The sequence below is a fragment of the Salvelinus namaycush genome, unplaced genomic scaffold (assembly GCF_016432855.1).
Source record: "Salvelinus namaycush isolate Seneca unplaced genomic scaffold, SaNama_1.0 Scaffold607, whole genome shotgun sequence".
NCBI classification, from domain to species: domain Eukaryota; kingdom Metazoa; phylum Chordata; class Actinopteri; order Salmoniformes; family Salmonidae; genus Salvelinus; species Salvelinus namaycush.
The window spans coordinates 28,090-35,238 of record NW_024061317.1 but is presented as its reverse complement, the minus strand read 5'-3'; positions in this window follow the sequence as shown (position 1 = coordinate 35,238).

Genomic DNA, 7,149 nt, shown 5'->3' with positions numbered 1-7,149 from the left:
CCTGTGCTTAGTTAAGTTAAGAAAATATTGACTAAATAAACTACAGTAAAAAATGAAGAATAAAAAAGTAACACAGGGGGTGCCGGTACCGAGTCAATGTGGGGGGGGGTACAGGTTAGTCTAGGTATTTGTACATGTAGGTAGGGGTAAAGTGACTATGCATAGATAATAAACAGCGAGTAGCAGCAGTGTAAAAACAAAAGGGGACTTAAAGTTAATTTCTTTGCCACAATTTTTGCAGTTTTACTTTAGTGTCTAATTCCAATGCATGTTTTGGAATATTTTTATTATTTACAGGCTTCCTTCGTTTCTTTCTGTATCTGCCTGCATCTTTGTAGTGACTGGGTGTACTGCTACACCATCCAAAGTGTAATTAATAACTTCACCATGCTCAAAGGAATATTCAATGTCAATTTTTGTTTTGCTTTACCCATCTACCAATAGGTGCACTTTTTCGCGAGGCATTGGAAAACCTCCCTGGTCTTTGTGGTTGTGGAATCTTTGTTTGAAATTCACTGCTCGACTGAGGGACCTTACAGATAATTGTAAGTGTGGGATACAGAGATGAGGTAATCATTCAAAAATCATATTAAACACTATTATTGCACACAGAGAGTCCATGCAACTTATGTGACTTGTTAAGCACATTCTTATTCCTGAACTTATTTAGGCATTTCAGCTTTTCATTTTTAAATAATTTGTAAAAAAGATAATTCCACTTTGATATTATGGGGTATTTGGTGTAGGCCAGTGACACAACATTGTAATCTATTTGAATTCAGGCTGTAACACAACAACATGTGGTTAAGGTGAAGAGGAGTGGATGCTTTCTGAAGGCGTGTAGTTAGCTGGCAAACATTACACGAGAGTTTCAAGTGTAACTTGATCAACTTTCTGCTGCTGAACGGTGGATCATCACTCACTTTGCTCCATGTGCTCTTTGTAAACTAACATACCATGTGACTGGCTCAATTACATTTTGTGAAGAAAAAACATCTCTATATTTTTTTGTACAGTATTTAAAATCATACTGTCTGAATTTCAAAATCCCCCTGTATACGGTATATACGGTATACTTCCCAAGCCTAGGGGCTAACGTACCGTGTGTGTGTATAATAGATGAAATGAATTAAATGGTAGTACCGTGTGACCTCCATCACAATCTCCACTCTCTCTCATAGACGTGTGAAACTCTCTCTTTCCCCCTGAGATGTACTGAGCCACTCTTCCAGAGGTACAGCAGCCAAAACACACATCAACTCTGTCTCGCCGGGCCAGCTCTGCTCTCCATAGGCCCTATGTATAAACCTCAGCCTACACAAGCCCTTCAGAATAAACACAAGAGATGATGATGTTTATGTGTGTGTGTGTGTGTGTGTGTGCGCACCGGGCTCCTCTGCTCAAACAACACGCCGTGGGAAAAGAAACACATCCAAAAAGGACGAAGGATATCAAAATGACAGTGTCTAATGCCTCTCTTTAACTCTACCACTCTTACCACACAGCCCTTCATAGAGTAGAACGTTTAAAAGATCTATTACATAGATTATGGTGTACATAGGTGTGTAGACGTAGGACTGTCTATATGATGAAGCACTGTCTATACAGCAGGGGCATTCAACTCTTAACTATGAGGTCTGGAGCCGTCTGGTTTCCTGTTCTACCTGATAATTAATTGCACACACCTGGTGTCCCAGGTCTAAATCAGTCCCTGATTAGAGGGGAACAATGAAAAGAAGGAGTGGAACTGCCTTGGAGGTCCAGAGTTGAGTTTGATGGGTCTATAGGATAAAAGCAGAAACCTGTCTTTTATATAGATGATGGTGTTCATCTCTTGGTGTGTAGGTGTAGGACTATCCCTAACTAGAATGAAACACTGCCTAAATGATGACAAAAGCAGATACCACTCTATTATATAGATTAGGATAGGTAAATATGAACAGAAAAGGCTGTAAAAAAATACATGTAATTGTTGTTTATCAGGTTGATCTTAAACTCAAAATATAATTTGCATTGAACCTTTAATTTAGTTGAAAAAATCATTATTTTATTTGAAAACATAAATGTCACAATGATTACCACCCCTTCACTTAGTACATGTAGTACTGTGAACCCTCCCTCTGCCAAGATAACAGCTCTGAGTCGTCTATAATGTTAGACGAGGTGGGAGAACACACCCTCCCTCTGCCAAGATAACAGCTCTGAGTCGTCTCCTATAATGTTAGACGAGGTGGGAGAACACACCCTCCCTCTGCCAAGATAACAGCTCTGAGTCGTCTATAATGTTAGACGAGGTGGGAGAACACACCCTCCCTCTGCCAAGATAACAGCTCTGAGTCGTCTATAATGTTAGACGAGGTGGGAGAATACACCCTCCCTCTGCCAAGATAACAGCTCTGAGTCGTCTCCTCTAACATTAGATGTGGGAGAACACACCCTTCCTTTGCCAAGATAACAGCTCTGAGTCGTCTCCTCTAACGTTAGACGAGGTGGGAGAACACACCCTCCCTTTGCCAGATAACAGCTCTGAATTATCTATAATGTTAGACGAGGTGGGAGAACACACCCTCCCTCTGCCAAGATAACAGCTCTGAGTCGTCTCCTCTAACGTTAGATGAGGTGGGAGAACACACCCTCCCTCTGCCAAGATAACAGCTCTGAGTCATCTATAATGTTAGACGAGGTGGGAGAACCCTCCCTCTGCCAAGATAACAGCTCTGAGTCGTCTCCTATAATGTTAGACGAGGTGGGAGAATACATAGGAAGGGATTTGAGACCATTCCTCCATACAGAAACTCCAAGAGTCCAAGAGTCCTTGGTCCTTGCTTGTGGACTCTCCTCTTCAGCTCACCCCACAGGTTTTCAATGGGGTTTAGGTCAGGGGACTGGGATGGCATTGCAAAATCTTGATTCTATGGTCAGTGAACCATTTTCATGTGGATTTGGAGGTATGTGTTGGATTGTTGTCCTGCCGGAAGATCCAGTGACGACTCAGCTTTAGCCTTCTGGTAGAGGCAGACAGGTTTTGGCCTAAAATCTCCTGGTACTTGAAGAGTCCATGATGCCAGGTATCCTAACAAGGTTTCCAGGGCCTTTGTTAGTAAAACAGCCTCACAACATCACTTATCCACCACCATACTTCACAGTGGGGATTAGGTTATTTTCTACATGACCATGGATCTTTTTACACCAAACCCACCTCTGGTGTTTGTTGCCAAAAAGCTCTATTTTAGTCTCATCAGACCATAGAACCTGCTTCCAATCAAAGTTCCAATGACATTTAACAAACTCCAGGCGCTTGTGGTTTGGTGACAGCAGAGGCTTTCTTCTGACAACCCTTCCAAATTACTTGGCGGCATGAAGGTGGCGTCTAATTGTAGTTTTGGAGACTTGGTGACCCCAAGATGTAACCAACTTCTGCAATTCTCCAAATATGAATCATCCTTCTCACTGTTCGTGTTGGCAAAACACACTTGTGTCCTCTTCCAGGCAGGTTCATCACAGCTCCAGTTGTTTAACATTTCTTAATTATTGCCCTAATAGTGGAGATGGGTATTTTAAGGTGTGTAGCTATCTTTTTATAGGCATTGCCTGATTTGTGAAGGTCAGCAACTTTTTGTATAATTTCATTTGTGTGTTCTCTGGCCTTTCCCATTTTGAAGGATGACTAAGGGAGTTTAGCCTGTGTGTCACCACATATTTATTCCCCAGTGAAACAGGAAGTCATGGATGGCCACTTAAGAGTTCCCATAGAATCAGATAAACTTTAAAAAGTCAAATCTTAATCGGAATATACATCAATTAGATTTTGTTCATAAGAATTTCTAGGGGTGCCAGTAATTGTGACACGCATGTTAATGAATAAAGTCATTTTTTCTTGATGATTTTTTTTCTTTAATCAATTTTAACTCAATTAAAGGTTAGATGCATATTATATTTTGAGTGTAAGATCAAGCTGACAAACAACAATGACATTTTTTCACAGCCTTTTTTGTTCATATTTACCTAGGGTGCCAATAATTCAGGAGGGAACTGTATATGTGTATGCATATAGGACAATCCCTAAAGGCAGCGTTTCCCAACTCCAGTCCTCCAGTATCCCCAACAGTACACATTTTTGTTGTAGCCTCGGACAAACTCACCTGATTCAACTCGTTGAGGGCTTGATGATTAGTTGACAAGATGGATCAGGTGTGCTTGTCTGAGGCTACAAACAAATGTGCACTGTTGGGGGTACTGGAGGACTGGAGTTGGGAATCACTGCCTTAAGTCAACTGTAGGATTAGTCAGCTAAGCCAAGGTGTGCACTAACAGGGTGTGTTCATTTCCGCCCTGACTCCCTCGTAAAGTGTGCCCCTGGGAAGAGGTATGTGCCCATGCCCTCTTCCAACCTCTCCCTCTCCTCCCCTCCCTCCCTCCACATTTGTCTGCTTGTGGTTCCACTCTCTCTTCTCTCTACTCCCTTCTTTTGTATTTCTCTCTGCATGTCTCTCTATTTTTAATCGTTCAGCGCTTCTCTCTCTCTTTCTTTTTCATAGTCAGACTTACTTATTCCCTCTCCTCTTCATTCATGCTCCTTTCTCCTTCTCTCGCTCTCTTTCTACTCTCTCTGTGTGCATGTTAGTGTAGTTGTCCTTATTTGGCTCCACAGTGAGTTGGAGTGCATGTGAGTGTGTGTGTCTGTAGTGCCTCCGTGTGTGTTTCCTCCTGACTGTGACTCATCGCTCGGCTGACTCACGCGCCGCTAACAAAAACACACAGTCACCATGGCTACGGAGACTCCCGCCTCCTCTTCCCCCTTACTCTCCCCCTCCTCTACCCGTGTGCTTCCGTGGCTCGGCTCCGGTTTCTCCTCTTGGGCACAGCTGCCCTACTGGCACTACTGGGGCTCTACTCCAACCTGGGCAGGGCAGGAGAGGAAGGGAGGGATGGATGGAGGAAGGGAGGGATAAATGGAGGAATGGGGGAGAGAGAAATAGAGGCAAAGAGTGAGAAAGTCAGGAGAGAGATGTTCTTGAAGAGAGAGCGAGTGTGTGAGAGCACAATAGAGGCAGAGAGAGAAAGAAAAAGACAGACAGACACATAGGGAAGGAGAGCAATCACCCATCAAAACCCAACAACAATGAGAGTTTAAACATGCCTGCATAGACGGGGACAGACTGAATAGAAGAGAGGCTAAACATGCCTGTATAGACAGAGTGAATAGAAATGATCACCTGTGGATCCTTTATCCGTTTTTACTGCTCTGATAAATTGCTGCCGGCTTTGAACTTGTCCATCCTTTGATGTTGCCTGGCTTCACATCTAGAACGTAGTCAGTCTCCACCAGTGCCTCTGGGGGGTTTAATGTGTCCTCGTGTGGCATCTCATTACCACAAAGACCAGGTATGGCACTGGATGTACCGGGCTACTCACACACACACACACACGTTGGCAGGCAAGCATGCATGCGTGTACACACACACACACACACACACACACACACACACACACACACACACACAGCCTAGTTTGCACTGTTGCCGTTGCTCCACCTAGCTAACTGAATGTGTATTGTTGTCTTTGAGTGTTAATGTACAGTTGTTAGTGAACAGCTGAGGTAAATGTAGATAAGCCTAACTGTATGTGGCCAGAGAATGTCTTTTTAGTGGTTTCTGGTGGTTTCAATGTCTGTAACTCTGATGGTTCTGCTGATATAGGGATGTTATGAAAATGCTGCCCAATTCTTGAGGTTAGGATTTACAAAGTCAACATAACATCTTAGTAATCTCTTAGACACAGCCCACGTCTTGTCTATTTGTTGACCTGACTCTGGAAAGACGTCACCACCTCCACATCCATTTCAGACACAGCCTCAACAATGACACAATAGGTACACATGTACATGTCATCACTGTACTCCCACAACAGGGCCGTATTCACTAGGCACCAAATGGAGGGGCAGCAGGTAGCCTAGCGGTTAAGAGCGCTGGGCAATTAACCAAAAGGTCGCTGGTTCGAATCCCCGAGACGACTAGGTGAAAAATCTGTTGATGTGCCCTTGAGCAAGGCACTTAACCCTAATTGCTTCTGTAAGTCTCTCTGAATAAGCGTGTCTGCTAAATGACAAATACAAGGGAAATGGCCTGAACAGGGAGAGACTTGTTCAATTAGAAATGTTCCTTTTTGTTTTCAGTTTCAAAACATTCTGCTACTGTGTGCCCTAATGAATTTGACCCATGTAACCATGTCATCACTGTGTTCTCACTGTCTGACCGTTAACTTGACCAGTCGCAGACCTCTGACCTATGCATGACTGGCTTTCTGGGAAAGCGTAGGAGGACACACAGACTCTAGGCACCAGTCAGTCAGAGTGTCTCTGCTGAGTCTAGTACAAACAGGCTGGGAAGCTCGGAATGCCAGACTGCTGAGTCTAGTACAAACAGGCTGGGAAGCTCTGAATGTCAGTGTGCTGAGTCTAGTACAAACAGGCTGGGAAGCTCTGAATGCCAGACTGCTGAGTATAGTACAAACAGGCTGGGAAGCTCTGAATGCCAGGCTGCTGAGTCTAGTACAAACAGGCTGGGAAGCTCTGAATGCCAGGCTGCTGAGTCTAGTACAAACAGGCTGGGAATCTCTGAATGCCAGGCTGCTGAGTCTAATAAACAGTCTGGGAAGCTATGTATGCCAGGCTGCTGAATCTAGTACAAACAGGCTGGGAAGCTCTGAATGCCAGGCTGCTGAGTCTAGTACAAACAGGCTGGGAAGCTCTGAATGCCAGGCTGCTGAGTCTAGTACAAACAGGCTGGGAAGCTCTGAATGCCAGACTGCTGAGTCTAGTACAAACAGGCTGGGAAGCTCTGAATGCCAGGCTGCTGAAGCACCGTAGTAGACAATAAAGGACACACAATCTATAATGACTCTTTCAGACTTGACTGAACACACACACACACACACACACACACACACACACACACACACACACACACACACACACACACACAGATAGACAGACACACAAACTCCTCCAAAACACACACTCTGGACCTCTGCGTGACCTCTAACGGGCCTGAGTACTCACGGCAGCTGGAGGCACAAGAGAATTCTGGAAACAGAGTGTAACTGTATGCCAACACTCACATAATCCTTATGGATCGAGGGGGACAGAGA